The 25,101-nt window shown below is 41.1% G+C and overlaps 1 long non-coding RNA gene across 2 annotated transcripts; it reads right to left on the bottom strand.

The window, feature by feature from the left end:
• Window positions 1-1,494: 1,494 nt before the first annotated feature.
• Window positions 1,495-19,266, bottom strand: LOC139826479 (uncharacterized). Of its 2 annotated transcripts, none has more exons than XR_011736558.1 (3): window positions 18,994-19,266; window positions 14,664-14,814; window positions 1,495-8,764 (listed from the first exon to the last, which is right to left on the bottom strand). It is a non-coding gene; the product is annotated as an uncharacterized lncRNA (long non-coding RNA). The 2 variants fall into 2 exon arrangements; XR_011736559.1 differs by lacking the exon at window positions 18,994-19,266 and adding an exon at window positions 18,706-18,811.
• Between the last annotated feature and the right edge of the window lie 5,835 nt (window positions 19,267-25,101).

Genomic DNA, 25,101 nt, shown 5'->3' with positions numbered 1-25,101 from the left:
TGATGCAGTGTAAATGCTGTAATCATATTTACAAGACATGATTGATAACATGCTGTGCATGAACTCCTTCCTTTAAACTTTCCCATAAAACACATTCATCTGCTATTTCCCAATCTCAACTACCACAGGATCCCAGTGAAAAAAGAAAAATTAAATATGTCCAAGCAGGGCAAATAGGCCCTGAATGACTGTTCAGGAGGAAGAGAGAAAAGTTCAGCTCCAAATTTGAGTTTGCAGAATTATTATTATGCTCTTACTTTAAAAGCCTGTGCAAATTGAGTGTTTGGGGTTTGTTTGTTTTGCTTGAACAAACCAGGCTTATACCCCATGTAAGACTAATGTGAGATCCCAGTGAATACTAAAAGTCCCACGGCAAAACTGTTCGCTTGATTACCGGTTCAATTAATCCTTTTCTTCAGCAGTGTGATCTCATTGTTACAGAAAGTTACTCCTGAGCTCCACTACTGTATAGGGATCTATGGGAGATGCTATGGAGGAGGCTATGGACTTCCTGAGCTGCTTTCCTGCCTGATAATACTCTCCCCTCAACTGCAAACCACAGAAAAATTACCTTAAGTGATTTATTAACCTAGGTTAATACAGCTGGCTCTGCTGGCAGGGAATTAGGGAGCACTCTGTTATTGTTCTGTCTCAGGAGCTGGGAGGTGATAATCTCTGACATGGGGCAATCACAGATGGTGACAGGGAGCAGGCTTGATAGCTACTAAAGGCTTCCACTGCAGCTGTAGGCACCACAGCCTGTGTCTGGGGATGGAACACTTCACAACTGAGTCGATCAGTTGAGCTCCCTTACCTTGCTTGAAACTCCCCTTCAACACCCACACAGGTAAAGTTTGACTCCTGTAGGAGATCATGAATGTGACCAGCTCAAGCAATTGGAAAGGCATTGAATTCTTGTAACTAGATTGTGATGGAACAACTAAACCACCAGCAAAAATGTAAATTTGTCTTAGTGAAGGAAGAACATGGCAAATAAGCCCAAGTGAAATGGAAGAGCTTAAAATACAGTTATGTTGCATTAAGCTTTCTGAGATTAAGGCAACCAAATACAATGTATTAAAAAACTCCAGTTGCAAAATAATCAAATTCAATTTTTGTGTCATACAGAAATGTATTATTTTTGCTATAACATGTTTGAATCTACAGCCAAGTATGTCTAAAATATGCTGGAAACCTTTGGGCAAATAGGAGATGAGGTTAAAGTTGAAGAAAAATCATCCTCCGAGAAGTCTGGCAGGCGGTAAGGTCATGCTGGAATCATTTAAGATTATCTTGTGTAGTAGTGGGAGACACTTTGAATGGTAGGACATCCAGTCCTCCAGATGTTCAGATAGCAAATGTTTTTAAGGCACTTTGAAGATGAAGCACATAAATAGAAGGTTTCATTATTAGATATTAGGAAGAGTAATAAAAATAAATAGAGTTCATACTAAAGAACATCTGAAGGCTCTTTTACGAGACACAACACAGGAGTCTTTTCAAAGTAGTGATTTATTTTTTTCACATTACTCCTTTTCATTAGCAGAGTTCAGAAATTAATTTGAAAATTTCTATTTCATTCAATCCAGTAGTGTCAAACATTTTTGTCAAAGAAAGACACAACTACTCAGACAGCGTAAAGAAGCTTGTAAAAAGCTGCTAGACAGAGAAGTTCACTCAACCACTAGCAGCACTGATTGGATCCAGAGCCACAATAAAAATGGACAGACAATATATGCCCTTACCTTAAACCATCTCAAATACCACACAAAGGAAGGGGTGACAAAGGAGCAAAAGAGTGTACTGTAGAAAAACAAAATGAAAGCCATACACCCAACATCTCAATTTCGAACAGTTGTGTAAAAACATCTGGAAGTTGCAAATCTTGAAGAACCCAGCATTCCCCTGGTTGCCTGCTTCACTCGAGGATATCATATTTGGTCTCTACGAACTGAAGAACAGGAACAAAAAGAAGCACGGGATGTCAAATAAGGCGCATGCACAAGCTAGAGATTTGTTGTCTTTGTTGCAAATTAATCCATTTTCTGTATGATGAATGAGAAATCTCCTATAGACTCAGGCTGTGAGAGCAGTATACTGCAAAAATTCCTTTGTGATATGGATGGGCACTGGAAGGGGATCTTGCACCCTGAGGCTGACAATCGTGAATGTGATCTTTCAGTCATGTCCCTACAGTCATTGTAAATGTATACTGCATCTAGTCACCTTTTTGCTTTTCCAGTGATGATTATATGTAATGACAATTTTTATGGATATATCTTCAAGAAGGGAAATTCCAGTAAGATCGCAGAAGTGCCTTTGAAGTAAGGAGTACACTGAATGATAGCCATTAAAAATTTATGAGGTTTCTTTTACTGGTAGAAGAGAAAGCTCTGTGGTATTTGATAGACCTAAAGTGAGACATACTGCAAATTTAAGTACCACTTACAAGAAAAGTTGAGAAAGCAACTCATACTGTGCTGAGAAAAGAATGTGCTACCTTGTGCATAATACGAGGCAATTTTTGTGAATGTTAGTATTATCAGAGAAATCCTTTCATTGAAATATTAGACAGGACATCCTCAGAAAAAACAGGGCAGGGAGTAGGCAGATAGAAACAAAGCAGATGCTAAATAGTTGTCAAATGGACCAGTAAATGACCACTTACAGAACTGAGAACCAAATCAGGTAAGGACATGACAGTCCTACAGAATACAAAGCTCTTGATTTTCCTTGTGATTCTGGAGGATGGAGGGTTGGTGTGTGGACAAATAAATATTTATTTCTCTGATTTAAACATAAAAGATGACATGAGGTAAAAAACCCACAAACAGTTTTCTAGTGAACGAGAAGCCTAGGAAGATAAGGAATATTTCAGGAATCTCCAATTGCAGTTAGGACTATAAGTATCCTGAAAAGCAAAGCCATTAGAGACAACAGCATTCTGCATGTGTGGTGCACACATGTAGAACTAAAAATACACAATGAAGCTGCAGATACAATTCTTTAAAGTGAAGAACACCAGAACTTCCCTCACCCATAAAATCTTCCTTGGGTTCAGTTGTGTGTGTGCCTCAGGGTATGGTAAGGGTTTATAGACTGGGCTGCTAGTCATCAGCTTGTCCCATCCCCAGTGTTCTGCATAATTCAGAGACAGCTTTGAAGACAGAAGAGTTAAGTTCCTTGCAGGTCTCTCTGTTTTCCTTCGTATTATAATACTTGAGTGCTTCACAGACTGCATTTATAACAAGCCTATGAAATGAGGGACTGCTATAAAAGATGGGAATTGAAGCACAGATTAATGTCCAAGGGGCCCACCTCTTTTGTGTGCCTAAATTGAGGCTCCTGGGATTATTTTTTTTTTTTTCAGACTTTTCGGCACTAGCAGGCACTTTACATTTTCCAGACACCACTTCCATTGACTTCCATGGCTCTTATGAGTGCTCTGCAGTTCTGCAAGCGAGACCCCTGCACACAGTGAGCAATTACCTGCTAAATTCTTGGCGCTATAGCTGCACGCTAAATGTGTTAGAGAGAGAATTCAGTTGTCAGTGGCAGCGTTTCCCCACCCCAGCTCTGCTTGATTCAGTAAACACCTTCCAGTTTCCTCAACAATAAAGGCTAAAAAAAGAGAGAGATAACAAAGTCTCTCATTAAAGAGTCCCGTCCTTTGTGCTACTGCATTCAGTGTGCTGAATAGGTCCACTCAGACTGTTGCCAGAAAGAGTCTGCACTGCAAACTGAAAGTAGTGGTTTTCTTGCGTTATTCCAATGAGTTGCTTCCCTTTCCTGGAGAATTTCTAAAATCTCCCTGAGAAAAAAGGTTATAGTCATGAAAGGTGAACTCCATATTGGAGTTGCCACTGGAAATCCTGCTCAGCAATTTCAAACTCTAGCAAGGAAGTGGGATGGGGTCTGGAAAACATAAATCCAGCATAGGTCCCTGTATTCCTGTATCCAGGAAAGAGAAAAAAAAAACAAAACCAAAAACAACTGGTTTACTGGCAATCAGTTTTCTTGGTTTTGACAGTTAGAGCAGATGAACAAGAATGGATGATGCAATGGTTACCCTCATATATTGTGCTCTTGATAAAGCAAAATAATGTGGAAAAACTGGTTTGCTTTCAGATACTCAGATTTGCTAATTAAAATGAACATCTGAAGGCTATCTATGCACATGTTTCTTTGGCCAGTCTTGAAAGTATAAAGCACAGTAAAAGCTGTTTAAAGTACCTATACTGTTAGTATACTTAATGCCCTAACATAAAGCAAATGACATTCAGTGTTTGTGAAAGAAGCTAATGGTCCCTTTTGGCTTAAACTCTATGAATCTATAAAAAAAAGATACTAAAAAGTTACAGAAACATTAGTATTAATAAAACAAAATAAATTTCCCCCCTTAGTTGTATATGAATACCTGGTTACCTCTTTGAAAGACTTTTGATTCAGCATCTTCCCAATACCCTGACACTGCTCGGAGCATAGAAGACCTGCAACTTAGGAACAATCCTCTGAAATACAAATTAGCTACTCTAATTTGTTTCCAACTAAAAAGGCTACAAACAGTTTTTTCTCTACGAGTCCTTTTGCCATAATACACTACAGTTTAGCCAATGTGGGGTCATATTAGATATTGCCCCATCATATCAGATTATGCCATGAAAGTACTGTCCTTGTCACTCACTGTTGATACCTCCTGCTTCCATTGGAAAGCAACTAACACTTGCACTTAATTGATAGCTTGAAATTAATATAATAATAGCCGGTGCCATAAATGGCCACATTTATCTGTCATTTTCATAAGACCATTGCATGTACTCCCAGGGCAAGATTTAGAAGTTCATTACTTGCAACAGGAGATAAAAATGTCTTACCCATTGGCCCTTAGTATCTGCTAAATTCCTGTCAACATGAGCACAGTGACGTTGTGTTGATGTGGAAGACTGAAATGCAAGGACAGGAAAGACTTCCAGCACATGGTACACCTCTATTCCATGTGCAAAATATCTACCATGGGCTTCTTTGGCACCCCAGTTTTGATCCAACACTGACACATCTGAAACTGAAGCACCGTTTTCATTTAGGCGGGAATTTTCTTTTTGCCTCTTTCTTTCTAAGCCCTCAGGCACTCTGGGCCACATTCACTGATGTTACATGCCTCTTACGGCTTCCAAATTCAAGAGCATAATGAGTGATTTAGACCAAAGGCTGAGTGGGGGAAGGCGGTGAGATTCAGCACTTAAGTTAGGCTCCATAGTAAGCTATATGGATACTCTGTACTTCAAGCAGATCAGATGAATATCCTTTTGCCCCACTCTGCCAAAGAACACCACACTCCTGTGCTTCACAAGACAGAGTTTTAGCTTCAGCCTTTTACAACTACCTGTGAACTTTACTGTAATAATGCTGAAGAGAAAAAGATGGATTTCCCCCGTTTAAGTTGCTCATAGCATCAAGATTTTTTGCATATTCATACCTCTAGGTTGCCTGTGATAGTCTAGCTGTGAAGTTAGAGGAAGCTCAGAGATTTTATCAAGCTCTGTTTTAACTCTCATTTAATAACATCAGTGTTGTGTCATGTAGCAGTTGCAGAATTGCTACAACATTTTCAGCCCGTTCTGTGCTGTCACCTCAGACCTTATGAATCCAAAATACTCCAGCATTGTCTTCCTTCCTGAAAGGCTTGCACTGACCTGCGTATTTGTTGAATTTGTCCCAATTTCCAGCAGTTTCTTCAAGGTTTGTTCAAACGAATAAGCATTTGCATTGTGAGGCTGTTTCCCACAACAAAAGGACACAGTCTCTGAATGTGGTCTTTGTGCTTTCTCTTTGACCCCAGTTATTTGTTGCACAGATGACATGTCGCTGTTGCAGTTCCCTGGCATCTCTAGTTACTGTCACCACTAATCCAGTAATTTCTAGCGCACAGTTTCGGGCCAAGCCAGCCAATCGCTGTTTTGTAATTTCCTCCTTTTGTACACCACACACTAACCAAGCCTGCAAAACAGCACTAAAACTCAGAAGCTCTACACAGCTCCATTTTCTTACTTGAATCATAACAGTCAGAATTTCCTTTGTTTCATTTGTTCTCCATTTGGAGATACTTTTTACTAGTAGTACATATAACCTGCATAGATTGAACGTCATCTTTGATAATTGCAAATATACAGCCTCTTGAAGATTAGCTTTATACTGGTTACCTCATCTAGCTACCCAAGTGGGACACAGCAAGCATCAATAGTAATTCAGATAATTTTAAAAGTTCTCACAAAATGTTTATATGTCACTACACTACACTTCAGTCTTTGGACTTGATCACTTCTTATATGTGCTGAAGAGTACATACAAATTTTCATAAATAACTCAATTTGCGGGACTTTGATGATGTATATGCAGAACAGCACAGAGAAGGAATGAGAGGAAATCTTTCCACTGGTTGCAGGCACACTGGAGTGATGTGGTATCTTTTGTTTTTTCCACACAAGACTGGAAGCCCAGCCCTCCTGGAGTCAAGACGAATTTTGCTGTAGCTTACAGCTGCAGGTCTTGATTATTACAGCATTTTGCTTCCCTCAGGGTTTTACTAGAATAAGGCTTAACAGAAGCAAATCCCACGACGGATGTCTGTCCTACCACAGGGGCCCTACTTGACTTTTCACAGAACCCAATAATATTTCCCATACATGGTTAAATGTTGCAAAGGACTTTGTAGGAAAAACTGGGAAACAAGTATGTCAACTTAAACAGTAACATAGTGTTTGAGGTAAGGATGGTCTCTAGACAAGTCACGTCCCTACACTGAATGCCCATGATAGTCACCTCAAAGAGAAAAGAAGAAGCTAATATAAGCATATTCTACAACTATCATATCATTAGGCATAGAGGAATTACAATTAGTTTGAGTTGGAGTCCAGCGAGCTGACTTCACTCCAAGTGCAAAACTGACAATCGGGAGATGATGGAGTTATCCTGAGGAGACAGAAGACATTTCAATTGGGAGAAAACTGGCCATCAGGAGTGGAGGTAAAGGACCAGGACGGAGGTGAGGACCTGGAAGATGTACACTGTTGGTGCTGGATAAAGGGTATAGATTATTTTGGAGCAGTAACGCAGGCCTTCACATAGAAGTACCAAGATGCCTGCTGTGCTCTGAAGTTACAGAAAGGTGCACTTTAAACATTAAGAATATAGGTACTTAATACGGAACAAAGCCACAAGATGCCCTGAAAGCAGTTACTGCTTACAGACCATTACCTACCTGTGGCAGAAAACTGTCAAACTTTCTGTTCAGTGTTTTTCTCAACTTTAATACATATATTCTGAAAAAATATAACAAAAGGTGGGGTCTGGGAATGAAGTAGAGAATACAGCAAACCCTTGCAGTGCACAGAGAAACAGAATGCACAAAAAACCAAAGAAGATGAGCTGTCTTTCAGGGATTTCAAACGCGTGATGGTTTTTGTTGGTGGTGGTTCTTTTTTTTTTTTCTTTCATGATGTAGTTATGCTTTCCAGTGAATATGACAGGATTCATGAGAGTTATTCTTAGTGTTTAGGAGATTTTAAATTATGGATACACAGTATACTTAAAACACTGTATTCTCTTTTCAGCACTTCTCTCTTTCACTCACTCCTCTGGCACATTTTCCTCAGAGCTTCTCACTTCAGCAGTTGAAAGGCGTTTATTGCCAGGATCTTTTACCCTTATTTATTTGAGCAGAAGAAACACACCTTACATCTATTGCCTGGAGAGAAGGAAAACCACGGAAGTGAAAAGAGTGTTTCCAAAGAGCTACAAAGCCTCACTGCCTGAAAGTCTTGCAAAACAGAAAATAACTACCTGGCATGAAGATCGAAGAGTAGGCAGTAACGCTTAAAATCGCTAGGTTACTGCTTCAGCCTGTGTATAAATTATCCCTCTAGAGGCCAGTAGAGTATAAAAAAACAGTTAGCATGAACTAGACCGTAATACCACGGTAGACCCAACTTTTCCCCAAATTATTAACATTTAAAACTTCTTCCAGTGGTCCAGAGGCTGCCTTTTGCATTGAGACTGAACTGTCCTGCAATTAGAGTAGGAATGTAAAAAACCATGCCATAGTGTTGCTTTTATCATGGATCTAAATTCCTTATGTGGTGTCATGGATATTAGAAGAGTGCTCACTAAAATAGATGCATCGCCTTCATTCGCATAGGGAAGATCTGCTAGTTTAAGGGCTTTGTTTGAGATTAACGCATACCTAGCAGAAACAGCATGTATTGTGGTCAGAGCCAGGAACGGGACTCTACCATACTCCAGCACTGATTTGTTGTCTCCGAACTTTACATCTTGGTTTTGCCATCTGTAAAACCAACACTGCACAGCTGACCTGGGAGAAATACCTCCTGCCTCACAGAAGTGATGGCAAAATTAATTACTGTAATCAATTACATGGAAAAGCCTCAATAAAAAGAGAAGTAGGAATGCAAAGCAATGACACATTTGGCAAATGAAGCAGGTATACACACGCCTTAGTGTTTTTTTCTAATGAGTGCACTGATCTGATGGTTTCACTTTGAGCAGGTCTTACTTTAAGGCTTGTTCCTGCAGCCCTCACACAGCCACATTCCCACAGAAGTTTGCTTGAGGAAGTCCTTGAGATTCAGCTTTGTGTGTTTTGTCTTGGTGCCAGGAAATATTATCCTTTTAATTAGCAGGTCCATTTCTTTGATAAGTGCTTAAGTGGCTTCACTGCAATTTCGTCTCTTCAGTTGTCATCCAGCACCTGGGAGGTAAGGAAAAAGGAAGCAAGCACTGAATTTTTCCATCATTTCTACAGAGGGATATTTGTAAGACACTGTGCTTGTGTGGGTGGGCGGATGGATGGATAGACAGACGGAAAAGGGAGTTTCCTTTATGGGATTCCAATAATTGGTATGCGGTTTACATTCCATTCATCTGAAGGAGTCTTATTTTAATCAGAAACAGGCTTGGGTTACTAAACTACCTCTAGTGTTTAAAACATGCCCTTGCTTTCAGCCAGTGAGTTTTCTCACATGCATCTTTGCTTTGGCACCCACAGGCCCCAAGGAGTAATGTGGTCATTTACCATCAAGAAGTCAGCATCAGGTCCTACAACAGGAATTGGTTCAGAGCCCTCTGGTTTTCTGATTGCTGGCTTCACAAGCAGAAGCACTTTGCAGTGCATTATTTGAAATTGGCATTGATTTCTCAAAGAGGGTTTTGGGTTTGCTTTTTTTTTTTTTTTTCCTAGGCTCATCCAAGTCTGGGAAAGCCTTGTCTGGACAGTGTCATGGAGGTCTGGCAGCACAGCTTGGTCTTAGTAGCCAGACGCTAATGCAGACAACTTCAGAGAAAAGCCCCATATTCAGCAGCTGGACTCACTGCTGTGCATTAAGCACAAATGAACGAGGGGCTAACACCTTGTCCAGAACTAGTCAGACTAAATAAACAACAACACAAGACAAATTTCAGCTTTGGAGCTGTTGAGAATGTGGAGAATTTCAACATCAACTGCTGTCATCCAAGGGCACAGAAAACATTAATGACTTTTGTAGTGCATTGGTATGCTGTTATTCAGAACTCTCTCTGGATCATTCGTGATAGGCCTGTAGTAAACCCTAAAAATTTCTTCAAATCCCACCTTTGCTTATCAGCTAAGTTCTTCTGCTGTCCAGATTTGTTTACCCTTAACTTTTAGTTACGCATACCCAGACACATTTATCTTTTCTGGGCTTATCTTGAGTAACTTGTCTAGATTGTAACTGCATGCACTTTGGATATTTCTATACCATCCATCCTTGACCACACAAAGGGTTTCTTGCCACAATCCCCTCCAGGGCTCACCATCCAGGCAGGTCTGTCAACCAGCCCAGCAGAATATCTGCTGCAGGATGCTATGCAATGTAAGAAAGGAAGAACAGATTTGCAGCTCATGTCCACAGCAATCTGGGTCCATCACAGATGTTTTGCATACGCCATTTACCTGTCTTATGACTCAGTTTCCCCATGGGGAGATGGCAACTAGGGACAGATGCAAACCCAGCATTAAAGGGAAGGCTAATCACGCCCTCTCCTTCTCACGGGGAAGATGTGATGAGGGAGGTCTGTGGTGCTGGGTTGTGGACAGAGACAAGAACTGCACAGTCTCATGAGTTTGTTCTGTCTCTGTGCATCCTGCAAAGACAACACATGATATGGCTTCAGCAATTCATCAGTCTTTGGCCTGCACTGAGCAGGTAAGAATTGCTAATGTCATGGAGAAAGCAAAACCATCAAATTCCTCTTACTTCTCCCTTGTGATTCAATTGCCTCTTGGCAACATTCATTTATCCACTGTTTATTCAGAATGTGAGATTCTTGGGACCCAGTTTAACATTGGCATTGGCAGGTAAGAAGTATTTGGAGTTGCATTCTGGGTTGCAAAGGTCTCAGCAAAATCTTCCATCTAGAAGCTGAGTGTTTCTTCTCTCACACCACAATGAAGCAGGAACCTCCTCCCTTGGGCAAAGGCCTTTAATCCTGCACTCTGTTAGACCTCCAAGAGATGTGTATCCATCCTCTGCATACCTGTCACAGGATGCCTTAACCAAATTATGTTACTGCATTTTGCCCTGCCTGGGCTTTCACACATCCTGATCTTGCAGGCTCCAAGATGTCTGTCTGAGATTCACTTTGAAAAAGATTCTTCCACCTTGATTTAGCATTAACAAAATTAATATTGTAAATACATGGGTCGGACAGTTGGGATGTCGGTTTCATTGCTAATTTGGAGTAAATCTATCAAGATCAGTGATATTCTGATCACTGAACACTGGATTGAAAACAAATTTGCTGTAATTCAACCCTGTTCCAGCCACATCATTTCCAACTAGTTGAACAGATGAATAGCAACATTTTGTAAGGCTCCCTAGTGCTGTCCTGTCATTTGAGTTTCACCCACAGTTGCTGGTTTGGTTTATTAACATCCTGACTGCATTCTGCAATATTTTTTTTCCTGCCATGAAATGAACCATAATTTATTTTGGGTGCTGAGATTCAGTACAGAGATAGCATTTGCTACAATAATGCTTTGCTGCTGGACACTGATGGTTTTACAGGGTAGGGCCATTTACTTACGTTGGAAATCAAAACAGCTTGATACAAGGAGTCTTTGGATAATCTTTTTGGGGGTGACTATAATGAGTTTACACCATATTCGATTAAAGGAAGATGAAATGCTGAATAAACTATGACTAGTACACCACAGGGGACTCTTAGCAGCACAGTCAGTTCATTTAATCATTCCCCAGTGTTCTCCCTGAACTGATCAGACAGCACCTTCACACACCAACAGCTATAATCCAGCCTTTAATGTTAATTAAGGTGCGACTGCTTAAACTCCTCTGTGTTTTGTTGGGTTTTTTTTTCCCTTCTCTTCCCTTGGCTGGCCACAACTGTTCAAGTGTTGCTTAAGGTTATTCTGTTTAAGTATTAAAAAATGCTTAGCTAAATAGGTTAGCTTATTTGCTTTTGCTGATAGTAGCAGTCCACCCACAGAGCCCTTTCAAATCTCTTCAGTGTTTTGGAAACTGGATAAGGGACTTATTCAGTGACGTGCAAGTTTTGCCTGAGCCAGGAATGAAGCATGCATTTCATGAAATGAGAAATAACCTCAGACCACACACACAGTGTAATTCCTGAACTCCAGCTCAGGCTCTCTTCCCCTTGTCCCTGCACACACATACACACGCTCCTGCTAAAAAACAAGATGATGACTGACATCCCTTAATCCTTTAAGCATTCTTTTACAGCTAAGAGCAGAGGCAGGTTTTTGGAGCTTAGGTGGCTCATTATTAGCAACAAGCTGATGAAAAAATGGATTACTACAGTATGTGCATACCATGCCAAAGAGAAATAGCAAAAAGCCTATGCCATCTAAACACAGTTTTTGAGGGGAGAAAATGCTGATACAAACATATTAAAGCTATTTTTACTGCGCAGGGAGATGTGGCAAAGCCCTCCCTACAATTTTCCTAAAGAATAACATTGGTTCTGTCACTCCTTGTTTAGTTAAGCTAAAATCACTGAGTGTTTCAAATATTATTTTCCATTATAATCCAGTGAAGTAGAAGAGACAGGTATGTTTAGTGCATATACAAAACTCACATCCTTTCATCTCCCAAGCACAGGAATTACGCTGCATGGCTGGTGAGAACAAACTACACTCAGAATAGGCAAAGGGCAAACTTTTCCACAGCTGTAACTCTGTTGCTTCAGTATCACCTCCAGAGCTTAATTCTCACAATCTTACAGCAAGCGAGTGCGCTTAAACACTGAGACACTGGCCAAACTCCTGCTCAGCTCTCCTTAAATAGTTCCTTTATGCTGGTCTAAAAGAAGTAGCTTCATTGTGTTCAGCAGGTAAAGAAGTTCTCCTGCATTGCAATTGTAGCACCTTTGCTGAATTGCTCCTGCAGAGCTTAGAATGAGCAAGTAAAGGTGCTTACAAATTAACTTCTGTACCTCATTCATGGCTTTGCACCTGATTAAAAATACCATCATCCAATCAAGCCACTGATATCTGTCATCCTGGATACTCTATATCTGCTAATGTATACAAATGTACATCTATGCTTGTATCATACGCACTGCTGTTACTTCCACCAATAGTTAACCTTGCTTAGTACTTTCCATTATAAGACCTTGTTTTCAGTTGTTTATAACTTTGCCAAACTCTAAGTGCTCAAGCTGAAATTTTCCACACTGAATGTATGTGTCAGGAATTTTTCTGGTAAGTTTAAAAGAGTACAGCTGTCCTGAATATGGGGTTAAAGGAGAGCAATCTCCCTTTTCTCTGTCTTTTTCTTACAGCTATTTCACTGAGAATCTGTTTTGTCTGCATGCTTTGGGAGGGATACTGTGGGTGAGAAAAGGGGTTAACTTACTGTAAAGCATAGCCTGTCAGGGTCATGCCTGGTATTAGCCAAATTCTGAACAAGTTATAAAGTTCTCAAAACTGTGTTTTATCCGTGCATCATGTAAGTGTCCTAGAGAGTAGTACCATTATTTTCTGAACACTTCACTGAAATAGAAGATGGCCCTGACCTTCCACACCCCCTCTACCTCCATCACCACACTGTGTGCACATCCTTCCTACAGATGCACTGAGCATCCTCCCAATTAAAAAAGGGATCTTTGTGCAGTTTGGAACTTTTAATGAACTTTCTGGTCCTGGCCCCCTGTGACACCAGAACTGACTGCTGAGAAATTCTGCCCTTTGTACCATCACTACTCGTTGGTGGTGCCCATGAAGTACACTAGAGGAAGCTCGTTAGCTTGGATACAAGACAAAGAGTTTGGGGGAACAAGAAAGAATTGGAAAAGCAGAGCAGATTCAAAGAGACACATGTGACATAGCCAGGGCAGAAAGATCCATTGTGCTAAATACATGAACACTGTCCCCACGCTGTAGGATAGAACCAAGAACTCACAGATGCCAGATCTCTCTTGTTTTCAATCAGTTTCTGTGATGTGTACAAGCAACTACACCTTTCTTCATCTAACTGGCTGGTCCACAGAAGAGACTGTAACCTACTGCTTCCTGCTATTCCACTCCAGTCTGTCAAGCAACAGAAACTGTGATCCTCAATGTTGATGATGATCTATATGAGGATCAATCACTACCAGGACAACTCCTTTTACTTCTTGGTTTTATATGGAAGTTCTCAAAAAAGCACATTGCCAAAAACACACTAGAAATACTGAAGTTATAAAAATACTCAAAGTTTAGAAAATAGCAGCATTAAAAACACTAATGCAAACTGGTATAAACACATTATTGTATAGTCTCCAACTGCATGCTCACTGATACTAACTTCTTCCCAAGGACATCACCCTTCGTCTGTGCAGAGGACACCACCTTTCTGGAAAGATCCTTCTATTTCTTTCCCTTTCAGATTTGTGGTTTTCCCTATGACTGTCCCAGCACAAAGCCAAGAATGAAGAAATTCAGGTCACACCCCAGATCAGCTGCAGCCTTTGTGGCTGTGAAGAGGCCACAGCTGCACAGGGGCTACCGCTTCAACTCATCCAAAACAAGCTACTGGGCAGCTATAATCCCTTCTAGTTAATTTCCAGTTCCCTGCATGAACAAAAACAAAAGGTGAAGCCAGACACATATCACAGACTTCATATTTGTTACCCTGTAATCCTGCAAGGCTAAAAATGGAAGCTCTATGCCATCAGGAGGACTGGACTCATTGCAGCTTCCCAGAGGTTCTGAGCACCCAACGAAAGAAACAACAAAAGATAAACCTGTAACATGCTTAAATGATTGTAATTCAATTACAGAGGGTTTTATTGCTCACTCCAAGTCTTAAACACAAAGTCTTCTACCAAGATGACTCTTGGGATTTCCTTGGCAAGGAAAGTAAAATAAAAATGTGTCATTCTATTTTTTTAAGCTCTCTTTACCTTTCTAAAAGTATTTTCTTACCACGATATTTTTTTCAGACATATCATTCCCAAGACTACCAGGAGACAGCTGTCTCTTCTCACAGTAGAGGCTAGGACTTCATGTATGAGATGAAAAACTGTAACCATACTGCATATACCACCACAGTCTAAATATCTAACCATGCAGAGAAAACACTGTAGCAATGTAAAAAGGCCTAAACCTTTACCTTTCTTGCGGTAATGGTGGCAGAACAGGTTGACATTCTGGACATCAGTGTTCTCCAGTTGCAAACAAGTTCCATGTCTGTGGCTTTTTCAGTCACTAACTAGGATATTTCTGCTTTCGCGGGTATTCACAAATGTTAATATGTAGGGTACCTGAACCAAAGGGTAAAGGAAAAAAAATTTAAAAAAAACAACTTTAAACAGCTTTCCTCATTATTACTAAGGATTTTAAGCCTTTCATTACAAAAGCAACAGCAAGACAAACTTTTCTATTTAAGTGTCTTCCTACAGCTTCTGTTTCTTTTAATGAAGTGGAAATTATTAAGAGAATCCCTTCATGCATATCCAGAAATGTTTCAAAAAAGATATTAGAGTCTAGGCCAAGCATATTTGCCTATTTAATCTCTTCTTCCTTGTTCATGTGTGCAGCTCACGAAGAATCAGAGACATCACAAAATCACAGAACAGTCTCGGCTGGAAGGCACCTTCAAAATTCATTTAGTCCAACCCCCCTGCAATGAGTAGGGACATCTTCAACTAGATCAGGTTGCTCAGAGTCCTGTCTGACCTGGCCTTGAATGTCTCCAGCGATAGGGCATCTAACACCTCTCTGGGAAACCTGTTCCAGAGTTTCACCACCCTTAGTGTAAAACTTTTTTCCTCCTGTCTAGTCTGAATCTCCCCTCTTTTAGTTTAAAACTATTACCCCTTGTCCTGTCACTACAGAACCTGCTAATAAAGTCTGTCCCCATCTTTCTCATAGGCTGAAAGGCTGCAATAAGGTCTACATGGAGCCTTTCTTCTCCAGGCTGAATGACGACCAACTCTCTCAGCCTGTCCTCAGAGCAGAGCTGTTCCAGCCCTCTGATTATTTTTGTGGCCTCCTCTGGCCCCTCTCCAACAGGTCCATGTCTTTCCTGTGCTGAGGGCTCCAGAGCTGGACACAGGACTCCAGGTGGGGTCTCACCAGAGCAGAGCAGAGGGGCAGAATCACCTCCCTCAATCTGCTCACCAAGCTGCTTTTGATGCAGCCCAAGGATATGGTTGGGCTTTTGGGCTGCAAGTGCGCATTGCCAACTCATGTCCACCAATGCACCCAAGTCCTTCTCCACAGGGCTGCTCTCAATCCCTTCATTCCCCAGCCTGTACTGATACCTGTGATTGCCCTGACTTGGGTGCAGGACTTTGCATTTGGCCTTGTTGAACCTCATGAAGTTCACAGGAGCCCACTTCTCGAGCTTGTCCAGGTCCCTCTGGATGGCACCTTGTCCCTCAGGCATGTCAACTGCACCCCTCAGCTTGGTGTCATCCACAAACTTGCTGAGGGTTCATTCCATCCCACTGTCTGTGTCACTGATGAAGATATTAAACAATACTGGTCCCAGTACAGACCCCTGAGGGACACCACTTGCCACTGCTGTCCATTCCGATATTTTGCCATTGACCACTACCCTCTGGGAGCAACCATCCAACCAGTTCCTCATCCACTGAACAGTCCACCCTCAAACTAACATATCTCTCCAATTTAGAGAGAAGGATGTCAAAGGCTTTACAGAAGTTCAGATAGTTCAGATAGTCATCGTCCATAGCTCTTCCTTTGTCCACTGATGTAGCTACTCCATCGTAGAAGACCACTAGGTTGGTCAGGTAGGACTTGCCCAAGCCATACTGGCTGTCTCAAATCACATCCCTGTCCTTCATGTGCCTTAGCAGAGCTTCTAGAAGGATTCATTCCATCATCTTCCCAGGCACAGATATGAGGCTGACAGGTCGGTAGTTCCCAGGGTCCTCCTTTCTACCCTTTCCAAAAACAGGTGTGATGTTTCCCTCTTTCCAGTCACTAGGGACTTCACCATGACTTCTCAAATATCATGGAGAGTGGCTTGGCAGCTACATCAGCCAATTACCTCAGGACTCTGGGACATGTATGATCAGGTCCCATAGACTTACATGTGTTCAGGTTCCTCAGCTGGTCACAAACCTCATCTTCTCTTACACTTCCCCAGTCCCTGTCTTGTAGTTCATCCACTGGAGAGGTGTGGGAAGAGAGCTTGCCAGTGAAGACGGAGGCAAAGATATTACCAAGTACCTCAGCCTTCTCCTCATCTGTTGTTACCACTTTTCCATTCTTGCTCATCTGGGGGGTTACGCTTCCTTTGACCTTTTCTGGTTGACACACCTGTAGGAACCCCTCTTGTTATTCTTTGTGTCCCTTGCCAAGTTCAGCTCCAGCTGCACCTTGGCCTTCCTGACCCCATCTCTGCACAACCGGGCAATGTCTCTATGCTTTTTCCCAGGAAACCAGTCCCTGCTTCCACCGCCTGTGCATTTCCTTCTTGCTCTTTAGTTTGACCAGCAGGTCTCCACTCAGCCACGTTGGCCTCTTGCCCTCCTTATGCCATTTCTTACACCTGGGGATCGAGAGCTCTTGTGCTCAATGGAAAGCAATGAATACTCTATAAAAAGCAATGAATGATGAATGCTGCTGATTTCTGGCATTTGCTGTGGATGGAAGTTATGATTTTTCAGTGTCTTCTTAGCAGCCTAAGGTTTCTGAGCTTGAAATTAAGTGCCATCAGATGGTGAATTACCCAATTACAACAATTTGATAGAACCACAAAATTCTAAACTAGAAAACTATTCTACATTCCCAAGGTTTAACCAACAATATGTAGGTAAAGCCTACATGTACGTAAAATACCTATTTGTTTTGCCACAGGCCTAAATACGCATTTCATACAATTATAATTTCTTTCCACATAAGCTAGAAGTCAATTATATTGTATAGATAATCTACAATACAACTCTAATTTATACTATATATATATATATAAAAAATATGTACAGTATATAATATAGAGTATACATATTACATATAAGCGTATATATAAGTGTAGATATAGGTAAGTAGATATATATATTATCTACCTCTAATGATTAGGACACGTAGTAATGTAAAGTAAAAAAGTCCATTACAGGGTAACTTAGATTCTGTTTTTGTCAAATACTGCATAGAGTGTCACACCAAAAGCAGAACAGAACATCAATATTTGATTAAAGATAAGATATTCCTCAATATTCCCTCCAAGTACAAGACTCAAATTAGAAGTAGTGTATTGTAATCCAGCAATATATACAAGCACAGCTACAAAACAGTGGAGGGCAGAGATGGGAAGAGGAGTCTGAATTACTCTAGTTATGCTGGTGCAGCATCTGCACATGAAACCACCAAGCCAAGTTCACATCTGAGTCTACTGCGGATGTGATGAGACCAAAGAACAAAAGAGAAGTTTTAGAAAAACTGCTTTCTCAGCGGTACTTAAATTACATTCCCAATTAGATCACAGTATGAATTTGTTTTCTTTGCCATTGAATTATAAACCAGAAGGACTAGGAACTGTGCTGGAACTTCCATCACTGCCTGAATCATGGAGAGGCCAGTGCTGCCAATGGTTGTGAGCATTTACCTCAAACAATATAAATAGACATCTGGTATTTGTTTTTAAAGTAATTGGCATAGAATGATTTTCAGGGTGATATAGGAGATCATGTTTACATGAGTGTTCACTTGGTGGAAACAACCTAATATCAAACCATAGGGGAAGAAAATCTCTTTAGTATAAACAGTTCTGTTGAAGTAAAACACAGATTCATTCTGAGTTGAGCTGGTATTCGTTTAGCATCCAAGCTATCCCCACTGCTTTGCCATTGTCTTTAATGGGTGCAGCATCAGGGATTGCTAATGTTGATATCAGATATACAGCCAATGTTCATCCGTTGGAACGTGCTACAACAGACCAGTGCAAATTCTAATGTAATTATGCTCTGTGTGTGCATTTTTAGAACACAATGCTTTAGTGCAGCAGGTGTGCTTATGCTCTACTCTGTCTCAGTTATGTGTGCAATCTCAGCTCAGTCATACTGCACATAAACACACAGACACAAGGTCAGGTTCTGACTGTTCGATTCCAACCTCTCAGCTCAAGCAAACTCAAAGAACAACTGAGATAATCTGTCCTCAACTATCATGCACATAAGACATACCTATACTCTATTACTTCTTTCATTTTAGGCCACAGCCTTCACCAAGCAAACAACTCTGAAGCTCTCCAATCATCCTGCTTGGATGTGCTTTCCTTCTCTTTCAGAATTACCTGGCAGAATCACAGAGGAGACACAGACAGTTAGCATCACAAGGACCCTCCTATAATCCACATGAGATCTATAGCAAAAGAGGTACACCTCTTAAATACTCTGAATCACTGCCTACCTCTCTCATCTGCACATATAGAGGTCCAGTTTAGATTGTATATGTTTAGTTTCCTGACTTACCTTAAGCCATTTATGTACTTTTCAGGTGCCTTAATCAGGATGGTAGATTCTGGCACAATGTCTGCTTGGATGGTCATTACTCTTTTTCTGTAGGATGCATTCAGTCAGGAGGTACTGAATTGTGGAATGGGCAAATACAAGGAGAGAGAGTTTTTGTAAGGATATTACCTCATTTGTTGCGTAAGCTGGAAGGTATGCAGTGGATAAAATATGCAGGGTACTGCAGGAGCAGAAAAATATGTAGCAGCAAAGGCAGTTAAATGCTTCCTTGGAAGAACATAATTCTCTCCTCCTTCTGCTGTTAAGATTCATGAGGAAGTAACTTAAACCATTCTTTTCATACATAGTAGCTGCATTATCATCTTTAGAGAATCGACTGATACCTTGATTATGCTGTTACCGATTTCCCTTGCCTCCTATTAATGCTGTAGCCATGGCACTGGCGTCAGTCTGCCTTGCAGTGCTTGAAGTCATGACCTGCTAAAGCTGAGCCAATACATCCTTTCAAACTCCCTTACTGTGTTCACAAAATGTTTGTATGCATACTCCGACTTTCTCAAACATAGTCATTATCTGAAATTATTCATTCTCCCTCATGCAGACCAAATATTAAATCTGCGTACCACATGGCTACTTCAAAATGTAGTTATAAGCACAGCTCCACTTTGCAAAACATGCTTAAGATCCTAACTACACTGCAAATCAGACTCAGGACACACACGGCGTTTTTAACTAGGTCTGGTGACAGTTTTGTAAACAGGTTGCTGACAGAGCCGCATTTGTTAGTGTAGGCAGGGTCAGATTTCTTAGTATTTCACTGGCAACCAATTTTTTTTTTCCAGTCAAAGAATTTCCATTGAGGGCAACAGAAACTAGTGGTACACCCTGTTAGGTCAGGGACCCAGAGCCAGACCCATAGGAACCCCGCTGAGTAAAAGAACAGGGAAACTGCAGTAGGCAACAGTAAAAACCTAGTAAGCCATTTCCAGCTGAAAGCAATGACAAAAAAGACACCCTTCTCCTCCTGGCTGATTTGCAGTGAGATTAGGTGATAACTACCACGAAGCTATTCCCCTATGCTGGGAGGCTGCTATGGTTTTCCTGTAGCCTGTGCCTCCCTGCAACCATGCAGGAACCTGTGTGCAGAAGCTGTATGAACTCTACTCTCCCACAATCCTAAATACAGCATACCTCAGAGACTCCTTCATTAGCAAAGCTAATTTGAAGCATATGCCTTCAAATATAGGTCAAATCATTCCTTTTTGAATTTGTTCAATTTTTTTTTTTTTTTTTAAATCATACAGACATCTTCTTAATGACAATAATACTTTATACACAGATCCCTAGAGCACCAAGTTGCACTATTTATGTCTTAGGTGATATTCCCTAGTAAAATACATTAAATTTGCCCAGGAAGCTATGGAGTGACATAAATCTCACTTCAAGACATCTTCCTGTAGCTCAGTTCAGTTGCAGATAACAAATGTGTTTCCACAAATTTATCACCAGTACTTGGCATACATGTGAATAAAGCATGCACTTCTATGGAGGTTTTGATTTATGCGTATCATCACCTTACAGATGAGAAACATAATTTCCTGATTACTTCAGGAAAATGATGAAGGCTTCATACTTGGCAACCAGCCCCGCAGTTCAGCATTCTATCCACACAGTTCCACCGCTCTGAGGTTCTTCTAAAAGAATTAAAATGAGAAATCTTACCTAACTGGATCAGATTTTGCCCTCCCTGGTATTTACTGGTTCAGACCATGACTGACAAACTACTGGTACCTCTCTCTAGTGTCCTGATATCAGCTGAAATCAACAAGGGTATTCAGCCTCTTCTGGTCCTCAGATGAGAAATTACCAGTCCCTCCTTCTGGCCTAAAAAATGGTCGGTTTTACCTATGCAACTTCTAACACATAGTTGTCTCTCCTGTTCTTGATGACATCCAATATTGGTGCTACCCAGCCCATTACACAACACCCATCCTTTCAGTGTTTCCCTGTCACCTAACTTCACTTATCTTCGGTTTGGTTTAACTCTTCAGTTTTTGCTGTGGACATGAAGGGACTATTCCCTTTCTCAATGCAGTAGCCCTTTAGTATATTTGGTGACTGCATTCTTTATTCCACCAAATCTTCTCTTCTTTAGCTAAGCAGCAGCTTGCTTCTCTAAGCAGAAGAATGCTAATTTGTACATGAAATAAACACTGATGCCATCAATAAAAGGCCATAATTTATGCCCTATTTATTAACATTAACAAGAAAGGTGCAGATATTCCTTGTCTCAAGTCGACTTCCTTCAGCTGTACACAACTCCAATGTACCAATAACTAAGAGGTTATGCTTCTTTTATTTTCTTAGTAGACTATTTTTTTAAAAGCTGCTCCAACTGACTGTCCTAAATTTGACTTTATATTTTAGATATAATTTAGTATACTACTGTCGCAACAGCATAGATTCAGGGGGACAAAAGCAGTTAGTGAACACAATTATTTTACTTACATTATCTGCCTGTTAGGACCAAGGCTCTTACTATTTTATCATATATGTTAAATACCGAGCTCATTGTCCCAGGTAGTTAAGTTAGATTTCCCAATTAGGTTTTCAGATGGCTTCCACTTACAAAAAGCACATAATGGTTAACACAGAGACAGAGCAAAGTCTACAACAGCTTCCCATGACCTAAAGCAGAATCTGCTCCAGATCAAATTTAAGCTTATTTTCCAATGGGCAGTCATCCAGACCACAAAAACTACCACCATTCACAGGCTGCTGCTGTGCAGCTTCAGCGTCCAAGGTTTTAAAATTTCATAACATTTACTCTTCACATTAAACAATTTATACAATATACTCAATGTAAAACCCTATACTAATACAGTATTACATCTGAGATGTCGAAGCTTGCAAAAATCAAAGATTAAGGGTTCAGGTTTCCAGAGCAATAGGAAGCCCTGGCCTCTTTTGGTTACGTGTTATGATAAGGTACTCCTTTGTGTGATCTCAAAGCACTGAGAAATACAACAGATTATTTGACAAATGAGATATGATGTTCCTTGTCTTATAACCACTTCTCCAATCTGTGAAGAACAGTTTTCATATGGAAATTTCATTACAGCCAGCATTTCAGGAATAATGTGATAACTTGTCAGTTTGTAGAAATTCCTTATTCCATACATACTGAATGGTATATTCCCAACAACTGTCAAAGTGAACTGTTCCTTTCTGAAATACTGGTAGTATATTAAGTATTGGAATAAAAAGAGATCCAGTAGCTTTTTCTCGCCCCCCCAAGCACACCTCGGAAAGTATTTATTATGTTCTCAGAGATGCCTAGATTTATCTATGTTTTGCATCCAAAGGTTGCACAACCTGTTCCCTGAGGTCATATTCCTCACCATCTTAGGAGGAAGAAGGAATGTGTCCTGTTATAGAAGTAGTTGAATGGGGTGCAGCCTGTGTACATTCACAACTGGGTAAAAAGCAACATTATTCTCTGTCATTCTATTTGATAACCACATGTAGTTGATACCTGCATCAGAGAAGAGTTATGGTTGTATTACAAATTTGATGTTGTGAGAAATGCTCACAAACCAGGCCTATTCCAGCTCCAGTGATGAGGATAAAGTCAAATGTGGAGGACACATGTAAACACATTTGTTTTGGTTGCAACACAGCAGCCAGAACAGGCACCCAGCAACTGTCATGCCAAAAACAGAGGACCACACAAAACCCAGCGCTGCAGACAGAAATCTGCCTATGAAGCATAAAGCAGGGACTGGCACCACAGCCCTCCTCAAGTATAGACTGCTGGATGCACAGGTTCTAAAGGGCAATGGAGTTAAATAGTTGGGACCAGGAACAGAGATTATGTGTTCAATGGTAAAGGGATGCATGGTGCGCACATTCAGTGGGCTTATAGAACCATAGAATCATAGAATGTCCTGAGTTGGAAGGGACTCACAAGGATCACCGAGTCCAACTCCTGTCCCTGTATAGACCAACCCCAAAGTTCACACCATGTGTCTGATGGGGTTGTCTAAATATTTCTTGAACACTGTCAGGCTTGGGGCTGTGACACCTCCCTGGGGAGCCTGTTCCAGTGCTCCACCACCCTCTGGGTGAAGAACCTTTTCCTAATGTCCAACCCAAACCTCTGCTGGCACATCTTCCTGCCATTGCCTTGGGTTCTGTCACTGGTCACCAGAGAGATCAGTGCCTGCCCCTCCTCCTCCCCTTGTGAGGAAGCTGTAGCCACCATGAGGTCCACCCTCAGTCTCCTGCAGTCTGAACAAACCAAGTGACTTTATCCACTACTCATATGGCTTCCCCTCCAAACCCTTCAACAACTTTGTAGCTCTCTTCTGGACACTCTCCAGCAGCTTCACGTCCTTTTTATCCTGTGTTGCCCAGAACTGCACACAGTGCTCCAGGTGAGGCCGCACCAGTGCAGAGCAGAGCGGCACAATTACCTCCCTCACACGGCTGGCAATGCTGTGCTGGATGCACCCCAGGACATGGGTGGCCCTCTTGGCTGCCAGGGCACACTGTTGGCTCATGTTCCACCAAAAACCCCAGATCCTTCTCTGTAGAGCTGCTCTCCAGCATCTTGATCCACAGTCTGTATGTACAGCCAGAGTTGCCATCTCTCAGGTGTAAAATCTGGCACTTGCCCTGTTAAACTTCAGGCAATTGGTGATTGCCCAGTCCTCCAATTTGTCCAGATCCCTCTGCAGGGCCTCTCTACCCTCTGGAGTGTCAACAGCTCCTCCCAACTGGGTCATCTATTCCTTAAACTACTGGCCATCTGCATAGATGAGACAAAGGAGTGGCTTGAGACAATGGCCTGACTTGAAAATGGGTGATCAACTGAACCTTCACAATTAAGTGTGACTAAGCACTACAGGAGTTCTCTAGGTGGCAATTTGGGACAATAATCCTCTTTTGCACTTCACTCTCAGCGAGACCCCACCTGGGGCACTGCAGCCAGATTTGGTGTCCCCAGTACAAGACATGGACCTGTTGGAGCAGATCCAGAGCAGGGCCACGAAAATAGTCAGAGTGCTGGATTGAGAGTTGGGTTTGTTCAGTCTTGAAAAGAGAAGGCTCTGGGGAGACCTCATTGCAGGCTTTCAATACTTAAAGGGTGCTCTTAAGAAAGACTGAGAAAGACATTTTACAGGTCCTGTAGTGACAGGACAAGGGGTAGCGGTCTTAAACTGAGGATAGATTTAGATTAGACATGAGGAGGAATTTTTGTTTTTTATGATGCAGGTGGTGAGACACTGGAACAGGTTGCCCAGGGAAGCTGTGGATGCTCCAGCCCAAGAAGTATTCAAGGCCAGGTTGGACAGGGCTATGAGCAACCTGATCTATGGAAATACATCCCTGGTGACAGCAGGTGGGTTGGACTAGATGATCTTTGATGGTCCCTTCCAATTCAAACCATTTCATGATACTATGATCCTACAGTTCTAGAAATTCCCTCAGGCAGCTAACTGCTGTACCTGGTCTAATTTGTGTACTTCAAATGCAGTAAACAAAATCCTTGGTGAAATGACCCTAAGACACTCGTAGCTTGTTCCTGCTGCAGAAACAACTCAACTATCATACTGGAGCAAACTCATGGAGCACGGTAAGAATTACCATTATGTAAGCCTAATATGACTTGACAAACCTTTTGACTATCAGCAGAAGCTGAATTCAAGCTGCAATACACTCAATAGTAATACTGAGTGTTAACAGCAGACTAATTCAACAGAAGATTACAGTTAATTTCCTCAAAAAGTTATGTCATTGGGTTTTAAGATTATGTATGTCTGAGTTTGAAAAAACTGGCCACACAAATGCCCACAAAATTTCTCATACTATCTATTTATGTTTTAAATAACTAAAGAAAAAAACCCAGCAATCTCCAAGCAGAAAATAAGTTTTCCCAGTATAGACCATATTTTTTTTTCCTATCAGATACTCAAAAGTATGAAATAAATTGAGACAATAGTGACTCTGAATTATGGAATGGCATTAGGTTCTTCTTGAAATTCACTAAGAAACAGGCTATTTTTTATTATTTTATTTTAAAAGACTATTCCCTCTCTTCTTTCC

The sequence above is a fragment of the Patagioenas fasciata genome, chromosome Z (assembly GCF_037038585.1).
Source record: "Patagioenas fasciata isolate bPatFas1 chromosome Z, bPatFas1.hap1, whole genome shotgun sequence".
Taxonomy (NCBI): Eukaryota; Metazoa; Chordata; class Aves; order Columbiformes; family Columbidae; genus Patagioenas; species Patagioenas fasciata.
This window is presented reverse-complemented; position numbering and strand designations above follow the sequence as displayed.